At 42.6% G+C, this 20586-nt stretch overlaps 1 protein-coding gene across 1 annotated transcript in view; it reads right to left on the bottom strand.

Moving 5' to 3' along the window:
• The window catches only part of LOC136833438 (uncharacterized protein PF3D7_1120000-like), a 71396-nt gene extending 52855 nt beyond the window's left edge, over positions 1-18541 (bottom strand). The window contains exons 1-2 of the mRNA XM_067095599.1: positions 18355-18541; positions 3090-3264 (exon numbers count right to left, since the gene is read on the bottom strand). The gene's annotated coding sequence lies outside the window, so the exon portion shown is untranslated. The remainder of the gene's footprint in view (positions 1-3089; positions 3265-18354) is intronic.
• Positions 18542-20586: the final 2045 nt, after the last annotated feature.

Below are 20586 nucleotides of genomic sequence, written 5' to 3'. Positions count from 1 at the left end.
GTAATTAAACAGCTGAATCCCACATTGATAGGTGGTGGGATAAATGAACATATTCTGTTCCAAAAACAGTCAGTTATGAAGATGAATTTGCAGCGGTATAGCTGTGAGAAGTCCCTACTTTTAAAAGGGGGCTTTGGAGTGAAGGAGTCTTTCCAACACCCTTAAAACAAGAGACAAAAAACTGCCCTTGCCCTGGCCACAGTACCAAAATATAAAATACCAAATAAAGTAGTTACCTACACTGACAACAATAATAATAATTAAAAACCATCATATCACTACCACAGACTGGTGGGCACTCTGGGTACAAGTAGCCCCCCCGCTCCCAAAAAGAAACTCAACACCCAAAATTCAAGGCGAAGTCATATACTGTATAGGAAGGGGTGCTTCCAGTCCTTCTTCCCCAACACCAAGCCAGCCACTGATAATGGACCTTTATGCAGCAAGCCCAGTACATCCTCTAATTGCTTCTTAATATGAGCAAAAGAGGGATCCTCTGACACAAGAGCAGGTGAAGAAGAAGGCGGGCGCTCAGTTGGCGGCGAGCGCTTAGAAGTTGGTGCCGAGCTGGTCCAAGGTGGGAGCTCAGGAGAACGAGACGGGCACTCTGGAGTTTGCGACTGGCGCTTGGGAGTCTGAGAATGGTGCTCGGAGACTGGGTGGCATCTGGCAAATAATCTGGTTGCTCATGTGTGTCCCCAGAAGAAGAGCATTTCCTGGAGGAGTGCTCAGGTGCCAAAGACTGACATTCTGCATGGGAACACTTGGGCAAATGACAAACCGGGCTGCGCCATGTACCTTAACTGGTTGCGGGCTAACAGAAGAGTCTCTAGCACGTTTCGGAGAAATGGGAGAGGCCTCTCTACCATGATGTCTCTACAAGGGACAAAATTCTGCCGGAAAATGCCAAAAATATCTCTTATCTGGACTGGAGAGATCAGAGTCAGATGATAACTGGTGACCACTTACAGTGACACCTTTCCAATGGCTGTCAAAACCACGAACCACTGAATCGGATGAGGGGGCAACTGCCAGTGGGCAAACCCCACTGACCTCCTTTGGACCTCTGGTATGTCTATTCCCAGGTTCAGGGGAGTGTGACAGTGACCTTTGTCTGGGAACATCAGCCACCTCCTCCACTGGCACTGACACTGGAACTTGCTTAATACTTGGCACTTTGTCCATAAGGACCTTAAGCGACTCACCTAACTTGGACACAATATTGACCACAAGATCAAATTTGTGGTCAAATCACATTAAACAGATTTTCAAGACCTTTTGTTGGGAACAAATCCTGTCACTCGAGGCTGAATTAAAAGCTTTTGTCATCGGCATTACAGTTCTAATACCATTTTCTTAAGCATGGGAGTCAGGGACACAAGTTGATGGAAAAATATTAGGAGGACTAAGAATGAGGGCTAAAACAAGGGCACAAGAAGAAGGAATATTACAGTCCATAACTTGAATATTAGTGACAGGTTCTATGCTCTGAGACCTACCTTGGCAGCTCTGGCAACATATAAAAAAATAGCCGTTTAAAATGGTCTTTCTATCCCTATCTAATTTATCCTAATGAGATCTCAAAACTTTCCATTACTTCTCATCCCATCCATCACATTCAGCACAAGTAAGATCTTTCCTGTCCTCTGCATTTTGAACAGATCGTATGACCAACATAGGTCACTTTTGTCATCCGGGTCTTGCAACCCTCCCTACAGTATCTAATACAGTACTTGATGAACTAGAATCTGACATCATGAAAGAGAAATTGCAGTAATCCAAACCAAGCTGAGCTGAAAAGCTACCAAAACAATCAGTACTTCACCAAATCCTTGGGAAAAGCGGTAAAAAAACCCTAAAAATCAACCACCAAAACATTCGGTGTTGCATCAAACGCCAGCAGAAAAGAAGTGATTCTCTCTGTTTTGTTGTACCTATTGTTCCCCAATAGAGGGTGGGGTAGTTATCTATACTAAAAAACAAATGAATTGCTACCGTGAACTTCAAATTTGTAACTGCCACGCAAGAAGAAAGTATAGCTGTGTACTGTAATTACTTGTTAAGTTACATATATGAAGATCTGATTTTTAATGTATCAAGGTCAAATACTTAATACCCCTGAAAAACATCAACAGGATTTTGAGAGGCTCCTTTCTTAAAAGAGTGAAATGAGACATCACTGATAATGCAGGGCAATGCCTAATGGTAGACTCAAAAGTCCCACTAAGTTGAGGCTCATTCTCGCAAGTTCTTCCAGAAGAGCCATGTACGAGGGTTAACCAGCAAGTCAAGGTCAATACTGCAACTCAAATCACTGGAGCTGAAGTAATGCACATTTCATCCTTAACTGAAAGTAAATAAGGTTTGTAACATAGGGAACCACATTAGAAACATAACTGTCAGGTACAAAGAATTTCATGCATCATTTGATCCAGGTTCAAAAGTCATAAGTATCTTTGAATCACTTGACAGTCTCACTTGAGGGTGGTAAACCTGAAAAAATTCATAGTAGCACTAGACCAACCCAACTCTTCAGTAGTAATGAGCAACTTGAAGAAGCTTGTCTACTCTCCTTTTTTCTCATGTCACCATACCTGGTACACATTATAAACACTCCTCTTAGCTGGATACAAGTTTCTAATATCCAAGCAATGGAAAGGGGCCATGTAAACAACTCTCTATGGAGAAGTCACCCCTTCAGTGTTACTAGTCTTTCAAGACTCTTAACTAGAAGGAGCCATGAGAAAAGTCAATACTCCTAGGGTGGTAGAAACTGGCCCTGCAGCTTTTGCCCATATGGGGAGGCCACCCTCTCACTAAAAGGAAAGGAGGTATCATCATCATGGCCTGGGGAAAGATCCAATTCCTCAGACAAATTCTCCATAAAGTGCATGAGGCTTGCCCCATCTGCTTGTGGACAGACTTAAATAGGAAAATTTTCAGCTTACCAAGCTTTTCTGCTTCCTAAAATGAGGCATTACTGTCTAAGGGGTCAGGCAATCTCAAATATATACAGTAATACATCCAACAAAGACCCACTGAAAATCATTATGTATTACAGAATACAAGACTAGACAACATTACAGTACCTGATTAATTTGTTCGAGTGAAGCACCAAAATCTACTAAGAAATTGCAGTACATCTTTTGGACGAACTCAGGATTAAGCTGCCGCAAATCTTGTGTGGTGACGCGCACTTCGAAGGTTTTTGACAGGAAACCTGCAATTTCCTCATCCGGAAAACAGTCTACAGACATCGCTTACCTATACAAGAAAGGTAATAAAAAACTACATTATTTTCAAATATCACAGCCACTAAACAGTAAATCAAATACAGTTCCTTGCTTGACCACATGATACTATATTGTTGTTATGTTCGTAGCAAAAGGTCTAGCTGACAAAATTTATATGAAAGTATCTGTCAACTATTTATACTCTTAATTTTTTATGAAAAATAAGTTATAAAAGGAAAACTTATGATCTATTATTTCTGTTTTGTAAAGGCTGATGGGAGAGAAGCCCTTGTGTTTGAGTCAGGGCTGATGAGTCAGAAACCCTTAATGTTTGAGTACAGGCTGATGGGACAGAAATCTTTTGTATTTGAACAAAGGATCATAGCTCAGAAACCCTTATGTTTGAGTTAAAATAATGGGACAGAAATCCTTTGTGTTTGAGTAAAGGCTAATGGGACAAACCCTTTTAGTAAAGGCTGATGGGATAAAAAAAACCTGCTCATCAAAACGGTAATTTCATAATAAAATTAAGTTTCATATATACTTACCAAGTAGTTACACAGTTATACTTTCTACTCATGCAGCAGTTAAAAATTTGAAGTTCGCAGTAGCAATTCATTTGTTTTAAGTGTAGGTAACTACCCCGCCCTCTATTGGGGAATGATAGGTACAAAAACAGAAAGAATCACTTCTTTCATGCTTAAATGTCCATCAGAGGGGAAGAGGGAGAGCTCTAGTCTGTAATTACTTGGTAAGTATATATGAAACTTAATTTTATTATAAAAATACCATTTTCATATATGCAACTTACCAAGTAATTACACAGCTGAATCCCACATTAATAGGGGGTGTGATAAATGGACATATTCTGTTCCAAAAACAGTCAGGTATGAAGATGAATTTGCAACATAAAATCTGTTAGCACTGATAAAATGCTTGTTGTGTCCTTACCTGGTAAGAGAGCTACAGCAGGAGATTACTGCCTTTTGGTCGGTGCTCATCTTGACCTGTAGTGACTTGGCGGTATAGCCAAGATAAGTCCCTACTTTAAAGAGGGAGCTTTGGAGTGAAGGAGCCTTCGAACACCCAAAACCGTCAAAGAAAAAATTTGCCCTTACCTTGGGCGCAGTACCAAATCAAAAAAGACCAAATGAAATTATCACCTACACCGACAACAATAATAATAATTAAAAACCATCATACCACTACCACAGACTGGTGGGCACTCCGGGTATATCTACCTCCCAAGCTTCCCAAAAGAAAACTCAACACCCAAAATTCAAGGTGAAGTTACAGATAGGAAGGGGATGCTTCCAATGCTTCTTCCCCTAATACTGCACCTGCCACTGATAATGGACCTAAGATACTGCAACTCTCAAATGTTGTCTTTATTTTGTTTAAATAGTGCGAGGCAAAAATGGTGTTGCATTTCCAGTATGTTGACTGGAAGAATAGCCGAGAGCGACATATTATGTCTAAATGCATACGATGTGGCAACAGCCCTAATCTTGTGCGCTCTCACCGTAACGGAAGGCAGACCATCTTCTTGTATTTGAGAGTGCCTCTATAATAAAGCTTCTAAGAAAGAATGATAACACATTTTTTGACATGGGCTTAGACAGATTCCTCACGGAACACCAGAGGTTACTGGCAGGGCCTCTGATCTCTTCATCCTGGACACAGGACTCTTTCCTCCTCCTCTGGTCCTAGAATATCCATAAGGTTTTTAATGGAGAACGAGCATGGCCAGGGATTAGATGGAGGCTCATTCTTAGCTAGGAAGCCAAGCAAAAAGGAGCAGACAGCATCCCCTTATGAAAAACCAATGCATTTGTCAGTTGCTTGCAGCTCGCTCACTTGTTTAGCCATGTCCAAGGATACTAGAAAAAGTTTTCTTTGTTAAGCTCTTAAGTGAAATGGAACAGAGGGGCTCATAAGCAGGGCCTGCTGACCATTTCAGCACCTCATCTAAGTTCCATGAAACAGAGGCGTCTTGCAGCTGCTCAGTAGTCTTGAAATGCAGCTGCTTAGTAGTCTCGAAAGACCTAATCAGATCACTCAGGTCCTGATTACTGTAGACCCTAAGTCTACTCCCCATGTTTAAAAACTGACCCCAACATCAATCTGTAGCCTCTAATAGTCGATGAAGAGAGCCCCTTGTTCCTTAAGAGAAGAAGGAAGTCCACTATTTGAGCTACAGTGCTTTTAGCAGACGAGACATTATTGTTGCTGCACCACCTGTGGAAGATGGCCCACTTGGCCTGGTAGACTCTGCTGGTAGACTGTTGTCTACACCTGGTAATAGCTTCCACAGCTTGTTTTGAAAATCTCTTCGCTCTGACAAGTCTCCAGATAGTCTGAATCTGACAAGTCTCCAGATAGCCTGAATCCAGTCAGAGCTAGAGCGGATAGGCCTTGGTGAAATTTCCAGAGATGGGGTTGTTTGAAAAGATGTGGACTTTGAGGCAGTAGTCTTGGAAAGTCCACAAGAAGCTTTAGAAGGTCTGGGAACCATTCTTTGAGTGGCCAGAAGGGAGCTATCAGATTCAATGATACGTTGCAGTGAGACTGGATCTTGTTGGGAACTGCTCTCACCATGTTGAATGGGGGAAATGCATAAAGGTCCAGGTTCGACCAGTTTGCTAGCATGGCATCCATCGCCCAAGCCTGTGGGTTCAGAACTGGCAAACAAAAAAGAGGAAGACAGTAATTCCTCGATGTGGCGAACAGATCCACTGTTGGTCTGGCCCACAACCTCCAGAGGCTGTCGCAGACTGTCGAATTCAGAGTCCATTCTGTCGAAAGGACTTGTCCTCGTTGACTTTGTTCGTCTGCCAGGACATTCATCCTCCCTTGGATGAATCTGGTGGTGATCCTGACCTGATTCTGGTCTGCGCAAATGAGCAGCTCCTTCACTGCCTCACATAGGGAGAACAAGCGAGTTCTGCCCTGCTTCCTGATGTATGAGAGAGCTGTGGTGTTGTTGGAATGAATCACCATGGTTCTGTCTGTGAACAACTCTTTGACATTTATGTGCAACTTCCTTTGCTCTGGAGACCATGTGCCAGAAGCTTCTAGGGTGCCCAAAAGTGCTTCCCAACCTTGGTCTGAGGTGTCTGCATAAAAAGAGAGGTTGGGGCTCAGAAGATGAAGAGACTTTCCCTCTGACAGTCTGTCTCTGGACGTCCACCACCAGAGGTCCTCCTTTATCTCTGCTGCAATCGGAAATGTCACTGTGTGTGGTTGCTCCCCTCTGTTCCAGCTTGCCCTCAGGAAAAACTGAAGGGGCCTTATATGAAGTCTTCCTAGCTTCACAAACTGTTCGATGGATCAGAGGGTTCCCAGTAAACTCACCCACCGATTCGCAGAGCAAACTGGAAGAGAAAGGAGATCTTGAACTGACCGAAGGCAGGGCTCTATCTTCTTGGGGGAGGGAAAAACCAGAAAACTCAAAGAGCTGATCTTCATCCCTAAATATAGAGTTGGGACTAGTTGAGACTTCTAATTTATCAAAAAGTTCTTGTGAAGTCTTCTCCTTTGTGCATTGCTTTGAGTAGCAGAGGAGCCAGTCGTTATTCAGACAAATGTTTTCTTTCTTTATTTCACAAGATGAGATACGACTACACTGAATACCTGAGGGGCTGGGTAAATCTTAAGCTGTTCTATAATTACCTCTACTAAAGACAAATCTCAGGTGTTTCTGACATGGACTGTTTTGAATAGTAATCTTGCACATCTATTTTTTATCCAGTAACCCTGCTGGATACAAACCTGACTGGTTCTCCATCCTGAACTTTGTTTTCTGAATGTACTTCAAAGTGCTTACATCAAGGACAGGACTCTACCCCCCCCGAACTCTTGGGACAACAAACAAGTGGTTGTAAAATCCTCTTGACTGGAGTTCTCCACTACTTCTGGGACTTTCTTTCTTGGTCTGGAGCTTCCTCCTGAGAGCTACAAATCAAATAGCCCTCAGATATGCCATCAATGGATCCTCTTTGAAAGGAATTGAGTAACGTTAAAACTCATACCCAATTCTGGCTGGCAGAATCTTCAAAAAAGAGCGAGTCTGAGGCACTACAGGAAAAAGGATGGGAAAACTTTCTGGCAGAGGTTTGACTTCCTCTTGATGGATCTCCTTCCTCCCACTTGCTAGAGGGGGACCTAAAGAATTGTCTGATTCTAGAAGAAAAACAGAGCTGCTACTGATGGAGAGAGTCCAACTTGGATCAGAAACCAAGATCCAGGAGCTAGAAGATCTTGCGTTTAAGTCCTATTCTCATCCCGAAGGAGATGTAGGAGGATGGGTTCAAAAGGAAGAAGAGCAGATTTCTGGAAAGACATACGGTAACTCCTTTCATGGTGAAGGAGCACCACAGCTCCCTCTTCTTGAGAAGCCCAATGGCAAAAGGAGCTGCCAGTTCAAGGAAACTCAACTTGTTAATCAGAGAAGCCACCACAAGGGCCAGCAAAAGGTTGGAAGGGCCTGTCGAATAGGAGAGATATCTCTGGCCATCAATCTTGCTGGAGGAAAAGACAAGCAGCCTTCCCTTGCTCTCTGAACAGACAACATCTTGCTTCCAGGCTGACAGAAAGGAAGAGAACCATCTTTGGCAGATGGAACTAAGTCTGTTGACTTAATCATCAGAAATGTAGAAGTGGTGAAAAGTAAACCGGTATGGCGGAAGTAAGCCAAAAGCTGCCAAAACCTACTTCATCAGAGATGCCAGATGAAAGATGTGTTCTTATGGAAGACCTCTTCCTCTTCTGAAAAATAAGAAGGCTTAGCAAAAACATCGACAACATCCAGGTTAAGAATCATCCAATTTTCGGAAAGTACCACAGCTCCTCTGACATTAAGGCAGGTGAAGCAAAAGAATGTGGATGCTCGGTTGGTGCTGGGTCTGGATCATCGAAATGGTCAAAGGGCACTCAGAAGAGCAAGAGGAACAAAGTCTGAGACAGGCAAACCAAAAATAGATGCTGATGGTCTGGATGGTGCTCTGGAAATCGCTGACTGCTCATGCAGGCGCAAGATGAGCGTTTGCTGGATGAGTGCTTAGGAACCAGGACTGGAGTGGGAGCAATCTGGTGAATTGATCCCTTCACCTGTTCAACCATCTTCTACTGATAGCAAGGTCTTGAGCGGGAGAAATGGGAGATGGTCCTTCCATCTCTTTAAAGGATGAGACTGTGCAAACGCCACACACGTCTCTTTCCCGGACTGGAACCCTAAATGAGAGTCACAACTGGTGGGCACTCACAGCGAACACCTTTCCAGCGGACTGTTGGAACTGGGCAACTGGTACAGATGAGGAACAACTGACCTCCTTTGACCTTTGTTGGTTCAGGGAGGCAACAGAAAGATGGTAGGGAATCTGTGGGCTGGACAGTCACCTCCTCCACTGGCACTGACACTTGTTTAAAAGGAGAACTTCGTTCCATCAGGACCTCAAACCATGAGCCTAATTTCAATACATCCCCACATCAAATTTACTGTCAAACATACTCTAATTGGCTATCAAGGGTGCATAGCCAGGAACACTTGAGTTGATGGAAATATTAGGAGGACATATGAAACAGGAGGGCAGAAGAAGGAGGAATATTGCGATTCCCTAAGACTTGTTTAGTCGGTTCTAACTCATAGCTCTACCCTCAGCTCTGGTTTTGTTGTTCCTATCCAATTTGTCCATATGAAACTTTAAAACTTTCCAAACTCATCAGCTGAATAAGATCTTTGAAGGCCAACACTCTTGTCCTCTGAGTCCAGGATGTTGATGAGATCAGGTCACTAATCATCATCCAAGTTACACACTGATGAGCTTCAAGACAAAGTACTTTAAGCAAGTGTGTGCCTAAAAATCAACAATACTTCAACAAATCTGGAAAAGTAGACAAATTCAAATCCAAGTGAAAAAATTCATGCAATGCATGATTTGAGTTTTGTTGTACCTTCAATCAATAGCATTAGTCTCTTTCCTCAAAATTTTGAAGAGGAAAGAAACTGGATGGAAAGAATGGAAGCAGACCTCCATTCTCCCCATATATGGGGACTTGTTTGCAAGATGACAGGATACCAAGATGATTAACTCTAGCGTGGGTGCTAGCATTTCCTGAATCTGAGCAGGTTGGGAGAAACCGAACGGGACTGGATGGAAATGAATACAAGACACAGCTGATGAAAAGAATGGCGTGGCGAGACCCAATGGTAAATAGATCACCTTAAACCTGAAGGAATCCATTCCAGGTCTCGGCAATGTCACTGCCAGCTCCAGAACGATAAGTATCATTTCATCCACACATCTGCAGTAGGAGAATTTCTTCCCGGTCGATATTTCTTTCTCTCTTCCCTCCTCCCTTATGGAAGAGGTGGAAAGAGACACAGTTATGCACACTTTCCTGGAAGGGAAGAAGAGGGCTATGTGTTCCGTGATCTTCTTCCGAAGCCTGGGACTTCTTAGAAGTTGAGGGGAGGCTGGTTTGAACTCAAGGTCAAGCCGAAATGACTAAGACCCAAGGTCTTGGCCACTGTCCTAAGGACAAACCAGTGCCTAGACTTGACTACCAGCGGTATCTGACAAATCTCTGAAAGAGAAAGGCAGAACCAAGTAAAGGTTCATTCCTAAGCGTTGAGCCAACTCGGGACTTATGAAACCAGAGATCTGAATTGAGACAAAGTCCTTCACCAGCACCAGACCTGCAGTCAGCAAGACCCTCAGAGGCAAGAAGAATTCGTACTCTGTTGAGGCAGGGGAGAAGCTTGGTGTCCCGACCTGAATGAACTCCTTGTCCGAAGAAAAGAATTCATCTGGTCGAGAACGCTCTTGCAAGCAAGGACTGCAGTGGCCCCTCAAAACTCTTGGCCCCTTGGGAACTGTGGGGGGTTGAGAGTGATGAAGATTATTCATTGGGGGAGCTGCAGTCCTGTCCCGGGGATCCTCGCGCTGATTAATCAACGTGAAGTTCTCCGAAAAACGAGGGCGATCACAACTTGAAGAGGAAGACCCTTGCTGCTTCTGAAGCATGAAACTCCTGTACCTCTCTCCATGGAGGGAGACCTTGGCAGATCCCAAGAAACCCCGCCTCGGCTACCTCGTTGCACTATGAGACAATTGGGGGACTGACACCCAAAGCATGCCAGGCAGCCGAACTCCGAAGACAAATTCATCGGAGCTCTCTCTGTCCATCTTGCGCCTCTCGGAACAACTGAGAGGAAAAGAGAACAGGTGAGGAGAAAGAGTGCTACCTGTGCCAGTAAGACCAGCAGGAGGCGGCGGACCGTGGCGATAATCAACTGAAGGAGATTACTGCCAAAGAAGAAGAACGGGTGGCAAAGAAGAAAAAAGTTCACTTGAACAAAGCCAAAAACCTGATGCAGAGAAACTGAGTGGGGCCGAGCCGAGCCGCACCGAACAGAGGCGATCACGTGAAACCAATCCAGTTGGTGGTATGCAGTGGGCTGGGAGGCAAGCGGGCGAACCGAGCCAGTCTCACAAGTGCAACCAGGGGCTGGGCATGGCGAGTAAGCAGAGCCGATCGCGTGAATACAATCGGAACTGGATAGGGCGGAACTCATCTGCCGTGAACTAGCGCTAGTTTCCCAAACTCTAAACTCCTTCGAGACCAAGCCCCCTCAAGAAGAAGGTTCAAAGGGGAATTCTGTGTCTGCTATCCTGCATGCTCAAAACCTTAGGTTCAAGACACAAGGATGAAACCCAGCCAAGCAACCGAAGCAGCTGGTGGGCAGTATCGAGACACCTAGCATCTCAGCACTTTCTCTCATCCTCTGCCTCTTGTCAGGAGAGCGCTCATGATTCACAGAATTCGAGCGACCTACGAGAGTCCCAAAAATTGGGAGCGGCTGCTTTCGGTTTCCTAAAAAATCAAAAAGAGCCAGGCACAGAACCAGTCTTAGACACAGACTTCTAAGACTGGCAATAAGGGCGCGGCCTCTCGAGGCCATGCTCTTGCGGCCCCCAAAACACGAGACCCCAGAGGAGAATGCGAATCAGTTCCCACCCGAGGGCAGAAAGAGCCAACGAGAGAAGCTTGTCTCCCGGAAGAGTCAGTCCCTTAGAAGTCCCGTAGGACTCCCGAAGGGAATCTCTTCCCTGCTTCTTCTGCTGTTCAAACCAATAGGATCGAGACACCAGACTGGGAACCTGACCGAGCACTGGTAAGCACTCGGGGATCACTTGTGGTGCTGGCAGGAAGAGCTGAGACACCTGGGTGCCTTGGCCCTTTCTCTCGCACTGCTCCCGAACTGGGGTGGAGAGAGTACTCTCCAGACCAGATCGGGATACTTTATATTCCACGGAATCTCGAGCACTCAGAGCAGCTTGCGAACAAGCGCCTGAAGCAGCCCCTGCCTTAGAGGCAGAACCTCTAGGACTGGGAACGGGATCGCAAACCAAGGTCTGCATGCCAGCGGCTCCCGAAACACAAAAACCAGGGGTATGCGAATCGGTTTCTAACCCAAAAGTCAGGAAGAGCCAATGAGAAACCCACTGCCTTCTCGGAAGGAGCAGTCCCTAGACGTCCAAGGGCATCAGGGGAAAGAAGCAGCCTTCCTCTCCTTCGGCTGACAGAGGTCTGTCCGGTTCCTGGGACCCATCAAACCTCGAGAGAGGAAGGGAAGAGGCAGCAGAATACAAAATCGAATATAAGTTGAAGAAGACGGCAGCTACTTCCACAGGGTGACTTCCTTCACCTTCACTCCAACATCTTCTACAGGATGGTGGACACAAAACATCGTAACCTCCAGGGCAGCTAGGCAGGAACACAACAGAAGCGGCCCAGGACACGACCACCAGGAGAAGCAGCAGGCACGATCAGGATAGCCGATGCAGGAGCTATGGAAGCAGTTCGGAAGGCAGGAGCTACTGCAATGGCCAGGAACATCACTCCCACAGGATGACTTCCTTCACCTTCACTCCGACATCTTCTACAGGATGGCGGACATCGTAACTTTCAGGGCAGCTAGACAGCAACACAACGGAAGCGGCCCAGGACACGACCACCAGGAGAAGCAGCAGGCATGATTAGGATAGCCGATGCAGGAGCTATGGAAGTGGTTCGGAAGGCAGGAACCGCAATGGCCAGGAACATCAGGAACCACCAGCAGCAACAGGAATGATCACCAGGCAGGAAGGAAGAACCGCCCAGAGACTGTCGTTGAGTTAACAGGAGCTTAACACAGGAAACAGCAGGAGCAGATGGACCACAGATACATCAGCGGCAGTGCCACAGCATACATGAAGGCCAGCAATGACAGCGATCAATCCACATGGGCAGGAACAGAGTCGGAACGATCCTGAAGCAACACTGAATGAACGTCGGGACTCCTTCATGCAAGATATCGCCTGACATATCCAGCCAACTACTGCTGTGCCTGTGATGCTCACTGTCAACCTGAAAGAAAAAGCAAAGATGATTAGCAGAGGGAGACTCCTCTTGCTACGAGGGGAACTGCCCTACGCAGCGAGAGGAGGCCCCTTAGAAGAGGTCACCTGACCGCCCCCCTCCGGTGGTCTTCACCCGACGAGCAAGCGAAGAGGTTGAAGGAGAGAGATCTCTACCGAAGGAGAGATAAGGAAGAACCTACAGGGAGAGAGAAGGAAGGAGGCCACCAAAGGCACCATGGAAGCAGAACTTACCAACGACGCCTGCAACCTCCCCACTGCAACTCTATAGCGCAGGCAGCAAAAACAACACTCAGCACAAGTAGGATGGAAGTAGTCATGCCCTTGTACACGGAGGGTGGGAGCCCAAGAAGGGAAGTGAACCCTTATGTCCCGATCAATGTAGGGGAGCGAAGATATTACGTCCCAATCTAATATCTCCATATCTAAATAAAGGGCTACTGGAAGAGAAGCATTACCACTCGGTTATGCCCCTCTAAATATGTACTTGGCCATCAAAACCAAGACACACATGTAGGGGAATGATGGCTTATGCAAGGCTATCACAAATCATGGGTTTGTATTAATAAATATCAAACACAAGCAATATATACATAAAAATACCGGGAAATCCCACTGGGATAATAAAGAGCTTAACGACTGTCAGGCAAAGAGATCCGAAAATACGTCTGCAACGCACAACGGCCAAAAGCAAACTGGAATGTTTACATCCGGGCAGGCGGGTATTCCCGCCTACCTGGAGGTAGTTACTGCCTATCCACCTTGTTCAAGAGTTTAATGGCCATGTCCAGCTTCGCTGTAAGTAATTCCTAATGTAAAGGACCGATAGTTTGTATATCGTGTCAGAACAACTACTCTTTATTAATAGACCTCCACCTTTGGTATCATCCTCGTCTCTCATTGAGTTTATCACACTAATACCTGTTGGGAATAGTAATTTTTATGTTTCAGTATTGCACATAATTGTATTTTTTTTGTGTTAAATCTATTGGTTCAATTAGTTTATCTTTTGTCAGCCCTTGGTATTCATGAGCTTTATTTAAAAATTTCTTTATGCATCTTCTACTTTGTTCACTATCTGTCCCTTTCCCTTTCCCTTATTTCTCAAAGCTCGTCTACCATCTAACCTTTTATCTGTTAGCTGCAAACTGCTGCATTCTCCTAAACCTACTATGAGATTCAGAGCCTTTGTCCCGGTGTTTTTCCGGAATAACTTTTTTCTGTGCATTTGACAAAGATATTACTTAGCCATAGAATACTTTACATTCATACATAATTTTTGGCAGCATTTTTTATAGCTTATATCAGAAAAAAGTATATTCATAAGAGTAAAATAAAGCAGCCGAAGCCAGTGGCGGAACACTCTAATGTATGGGTTCAGCCGAAGCCAGTGGCAGAGCACTCTAATGTATGGGTTCAAAGTTATACGTGACGTAAACACATGACGTCCCGACTCCTCCCACAAGGTGATGACGACAAACAGCTGTCTCTGAAATTCTGAATGAATATTCATACCTCGTCAAGGCTTCAAGAATGGCGGCTGTGATAAGTCATTGTCCCTGTGGTTGCAGGACAGCTTTTGTCACTCGACTTGCACAATTGTGTAGAAGTGAGGAGGCCCACGGCAAACCCTACATAAGCTTGAACAGGTAAATGAATAATAGGACTCTTTTTTTGGGTAAGGAGTACACCTGGACATCCAAGGCTACCAAGTTTTTGTTATTTGTTGACTTCCATAAGGTGCAGAAAGATAATTATATATGATCTATAAAGCAATAGTTGTTGATTTCTTAGTAAATTATAACTTGCGGAACAACATTAAAACTTGCTTTGCCAAAAAAAAAAAAAGTCATGGATCATAATACATCACTGAATGACCTCTATAGATCCCAGTGCTTGGGCTTAGCCCAAAACACCATAATCCACCCATTGATTATAATGACAAGTTTCCTCATGTGTAATTATGTTAAATAAAGCATCCATGTAAGGGCATGTCATTTCATATTATCACTCCTGTCCTCTTAGTGACAGAGCACAACAATGGCTGAATTGTAACATTAAAATGAAAGTTGTTTTCTTATTCCACAGAATATTACCAGCATGGTAGTTCAATTGTTGGTAGGCTTTTTGAAATACCAATATTGCATTTATTCATGAAAATGATATGAAAATACAGTATAGTGAATATTTCTCAGTGAAAAATAACGCGAATGGGCTGACTAAAAAATGTATAATGTTCCACAGAGAAACCAGTATATACAGTATTTATTCAGTCCTTTTAAATACAATTTGCTCACTTGAATGATTCTTTCTTAATTGAAAGTGATGAATTGGCAGATCATCAATTACAACCTACAGTAAGCAACTGTTTGTCTCTAAGATTAGACGAAGTCATTCTGGACTCATAAAACCTGATAATAATAAGCAAATGAAAATATTAACAGTAATTACCTGTTCGTACATTATGCAGCAAAAGTCAAGTGACCATTTATTTTTCCCCTTTTTCGGACACCAAGAGTACAATAAAGTGAATCCACTCAATTGCAGAGGTATAGTAACAAGCATTATCATCTTTCAAATGAAAAATAACCTACAGAAGATGGGTTACAGGCATAAATCCTATATACTACTACTACTGCTACCACTAAATACAAAGTGTAAACAAGTTGTATTTTTCATGAATAGTTATCCATCGAAAGGAGGCAAGTTAATGACATATTTCACTTATAACTGCCAGAGGTTGAGACTTTTACTCATAATAGCCAATTATCCATCGAATACAGGATACAGTGAACAAGTTAATGACGTCCCATAAGTTATGGTCATTGTATATTCCCCTCTAAAAACATTCCTCTGAGTTTGCTGGCGATGTCTAAAAATGCAACCTGAAGTCAGTTTTATCACAAAAAGTTACTCTTATAATTACAAGAATTATGAATATTTCTCAGTGAAAAATACATGCTAATGGGCAAATTTTCCATGAATAATATGTTCAGAATACAGTAAAAATTAGGTTTAGGTAGGGATATAAGATACTGTGACAAAGTGTCATCTTTGTCAGATACGTTGATAAAATTTTATTCCAGAAAAACACCGGGACACCGGCTGTGAATCTCATGGTACTAGCCTATGCTTGTTATTAAAAGTTCTTCCTTCACCTATCTGTCCTAAATTAATTACTTTTCTTCTACAGCTCACCTCTAAATTATTTACATTATGAGAGATTCTATTAATTCCCACCTCTAAACTATTTAGTATTTACATTACCAGAGTTTCTGTTATTTCCTACTTCTAAATTACTTACAATACTGGAGATTTTATTATTTCCTACCTCTAAATTATTTACATTACTTTAGAGATTCTATTATTTCTATCTACACTCCTCTGGGTTTCCTTTTTACAGCATTCTAGACAGCTGCAAGTTTTCCCTTCTTTTCAACTCTCCCTTAATAATATACCATCCTTCCTCTTTATTTTCCTGCTTACTATTGAATCGTAATCTTAATAAGCTGTCTTTTTTCTCTTTTTGGCAGTCATGTCTGGCACTATGGATATTTTTTGTAAATTTCTTTCTCCGTGCTCTTTAGCAGTTTAGCACCAGGGTGAGTGTAAAACAACTGGACAAGTTCCGCAGACGTAAATAAACCTAACCTTTCCTAGAATGCCAGGTCCTGACCTAACCAGAACTTACCTACCTAACTTCTGGTAGGGCGTCATGCCCTGGCCTGGCCAGGGGGCTCCCAAGTAACACTAAACATCAGAGACAATGAACTTAGCTTCCGTTCGGAGCATGTCTCATCATTCTACAAACTACCTTTAGTACTTTATAATATGCTCCATTTTTCTCTCTCGTTGTTGAAGTTTATAAGTAGTGGTCTGAGATTTGATCTGTCTGTCGTTTCAGTGTTTCATACTTCTTGTGGTCGAGGCCTAAGTAAATTACTGCCTCTTTAATTTTCCATTCCTCTTTGCTTAGGTTAAGTTCCTTTGTGAAAATTTCACTACACCTATCTTCATCTATCTTGAGGTTTTCTACTTCATCTCCTCCCTGAGGTTCTGGTATGTTGAATATTATCAGGTTTTCTTTCTTTGTCCTGAGCCTCTCTTATTTCTTCCTGGACTGTTTCCCTTATGTTGCTGCTGTTGAGAATCTCCTCTTATAAGTCTTTGGCTATAGTCTCTCTGATGTCCTTATTTGTTGCTTCTATTTGTCCTAGTCACTTTTAAGTATCTGATTCTCTTCCAAGTTCCTTTAAGCTCCTTATTCTCCCTCCTGAGTTCCATATTCAGTAGAACTCAGAGCTCCGCATTGAATATTACTTTGGTTGCTTATTAAGAAGTTACTGTTAATTTTTGTCAGACAACTGTAATTAGCCTCAGAAGTTGTACACTGGCCATCCTGGAATGCTATCCCACATGTGCAGTGTCACAGAGGAGCTTCTGGTGAAGTGGAGTTTCCTTTACCAGGGAGTCCGGGGCAGAGCCCCCTGACTAAGTAACATAGCCTGCTAGGTGAGGTTAGGTTAGGGTACATTAGGTTAGTATAGTTCCTTTAATAATGGGTTTCCTTAGCCAATCCCTTCTTAAACATATGGCTCATGATGACTTGCACATATGCAGAACCATTCTATAACAACGACATGGCAGTCCGGTCTTTCTCCCATTTCCAAAACCAGCGTTCCCAAAGGGTCCCCAACCATGGTGGGTAGATATGAGTTTGATAATAATTGACCAACAATAACACCACCACCACCACCTTCATTAGCAACATTAAAAGGTAGGAAAAATCAATTTCCAAGGCAATTGTCCATGCAGAGCTCTTGCTCAGAAATACCTCATGTTCTCCCCCCTGAGTTCCTTATTCTCCCCATCTAGCCTAAACTAGCCTAGCTGTTCAAGACTGTTTCTACGCTATACACAACACCATTTGGTAATTCTAAGCATTAGCTCCGCACCTGTTTTTACCTTGAAAACTGGTTTTTTCTACACTTTTAGGGCTTCTGATACTGGCAGTGGGTTTGTTTGTTGTCAGCTAAATGGAATATCTCTTCGCCATCTTTAGTACTGGCCCGGGGGGGTTTACCCATACGTTAACAAGTTATTGCACTTTCTCAGGGTGCTATTAGGCATTTTCAAACAGATGTACCCGTGCTCTGTCTTGTGAAGATTGTGTATGGAAACCCCTTGTTGGACGGACTTCAGGGGTTAATTACAGGTGAATTACATTCGTGCGACAAAAATTGAAGGTAAATCCATAATTAGCAACCAAAAAACTGTAGAAAAAGTCAAGTTAGAAGGAAATCACTGCCACGGAGCTACTACTTAGATCTACCCACCATTTTATTGTATCTACCGCTTTCTGAATGCCAGCATAGTGTTCATTTGTGATATTTAGGGTATGCAATTTGTGTGAAACCACTCACTACACTTGTCGCACTGCAGCCAACTGCCTTTTGTTGCCTACCCAGCCTATGTCCCTTCTACTCTGTAAACAAGTGTCCACTGAATTTTGGTTGGGCCTACCAGGATGGTCAACGTACAACTTCTGAGTTTAATTACAGTCGACCGACAAAAAAGGGCAAATTCTTAATTGCCTAAGCAATCAAAATACTATAGGAAAAATCAATTTCCAAATACCGTACCCGATGCGGAGCTCTTGCTAGTTCTACCGAAATGAAAATCAATGTTGCAATACTTACGTTTTTTGCAGAAACCACGCTTTACTTAACAGAAACACAACACAAAAGAAAAAAACACCTTTGAGTAGCCAGAGAACCTCAACGGAGACCACTTTTAAATTTCGAGTTGTTTGTTGACATTGATCTTCTACTCTTATGAGGTTAGGAGAGCAAGTAAAGCAATCTTGGAGCGCCGTTACAGAGGGTTTGACTATCATCATTTCTTATTTAAATCTAGAACTTTATAGTACAATACCTACTGAATATATTTAGAGAATAAATAATAAAAACGAAGGCGTAAATGACGCATGCATTTTAGTTTTCTGTAAAAGAAAACTAATGAGATGGCTATTTGTCTGTCCGCCGTCTCTTCCACAATTCGTTCCGTCTGTTTCTCCCTAACCATTGTTGTCTTGATTTAATGTATCCATCAGTACAAGACAAAACAAGAGCATCTCGTTTTCTTTCTCTGACAACGCAATTCAACCATACATACCGTCTGTTTCTCCCTAACATTCTAATATGTACAATCACCACTAATGTTCCACAAATCTTCTAATCAAACTGTATAATGTTTTCTGTTTGTTCTGTATCAAACGTCTTTCCATTTCACAAATATTATGCTACTGCATTGTATTCATTAATCTGTCTCGAATCTCATGCAATTGGCCATTTGTAGAATTTCCTGGCCTTTCCATTGATGTATGTTTTAACACCGTACGTTTATTTTGTTTATCAATATCGCCATCTGTTTGTCTGCCGACGAACACAGATGTCTGAATCTTTTACCTCTGCTTTCACCTGTCTGTGTGTAGATGCTACTTAACCGCTCGGACACGTCAATAACATCTTCGAAGATTCTGTACATTTACATTTACTTTGCGTTCTGCTCCTAGGAGCAGAGACTCATCATCAACATAGTTACGGCTGCTCTAGGGGCAATGCCAGCTAAATCTAAAACAAAAACAACAACAACATGTACATTTATCTCAGTAAGGAACTACCAATAAACCAGTTAACACCTAGCCAGTATGTCACTCAATCCCCCGTCCTTACAAATAGATAAAAATGTATTAAAACTCAAGAAATAGTATTAGGATAGTAATGTATCGCACCTTCGCTTGAACTTCTGAAGTTCCAATTGCACGACTTCCTCTGGGAGGCTGTTCCACAGTCCAACGGTGTGAGGAATAAAGGACCTCTGGAACTGAGAAGTTCGACAGCGAGGCACATTTACTGCATATTGGTACTGTTGTTCAGCGAATCTGGTTGCTATTGGCAGATAAAGGGGATCAGGGATCAATTGTGAATGTGAAAGATCTCTGTTGAAATACAATTTATGAAAAAGTGACAAACAAGAGACCATCCGTCGATGGTCCAAGTCATAACTACCACTCTTAGGAAACAGAAACCTACCACAACGCACCACTCTATCTAAAAGAGATAAATCTCTAAACAGATAAGCCCTTCCCACCTCCCACCCCGTTTGGTGCCCTTTGGTGTTAGTGATGTCTTATCCCCACAGTTCTCTTTTCTAGATAGTAAGTCATGTGTATACCAAGTTTGGTTGAAATTGCTCGATACAATTCAGAGTTAAGCTGGAACACACACATGTAATAATCTTAATGTAATACAGTTTTACCTTTCTATAAATAGCTTTTTAAATGTTTGAATAAGAATTTTGATGACTTTTAAAAAAAATTAAATAATCTTTTCCTTTTGGTAGGTAGCAGTAATATATATATATATATATATATATATATATATATATATATATATATATATGTATGTATGTATGTATGTATGTATGTATGTATGTATGTATGTATGTATGTATGTATGTATGTATGTATGTATGTATGTATGTATGTATGTATGTATGTATGTATATGTATGTAATCATCCTACCATCGGATGTCACCTCCTTATTTACGAATGTTCCGCTTGATTTTGTTTTGGAAAATTTAAAGAAAAGACACGAAGAAGGGGATTATCAGCTTTCCTATTCCATGTGACCAATTTCTCGACTTGGTTAGAATCTGTGTTGATTGTACTATTTTCACTTTTAATGATGAATATTTCCAGCAAAAATCTGGTGTTTCTTTGGGTTCACCACTGTCACCAGTTTTAGCTAACCTGTGCATGGAGTTCATAGAAGTTGAAATATTAAGGAGATGTAACCCAACCTGCAAGCCTGCTCTGTGGGTGAGATATGTAGACGATATATTTATTATTTTTTTTACGGCGATGACG

The sequence above is a fragment of the Macrobrachium rosenbergii genome, chromosome 51 (assembly GCF_040412425.1).
Source record: "Macrobrachium rosenbergii isolate ZJJX-2024 chromosome 51, ASM4041242v1, whole genome shotgun sequence".
Taxonomy (NCBI): Eukaryota; Metazoa; Arthropoda; class Malacostraca; order Decapoda; family Palaemonidae; genus Macrobrachium; species Macrobrachium rosenbergii.
This window is presented reverse-complemented; position numbering and strand designations above follow the sequence as displayed.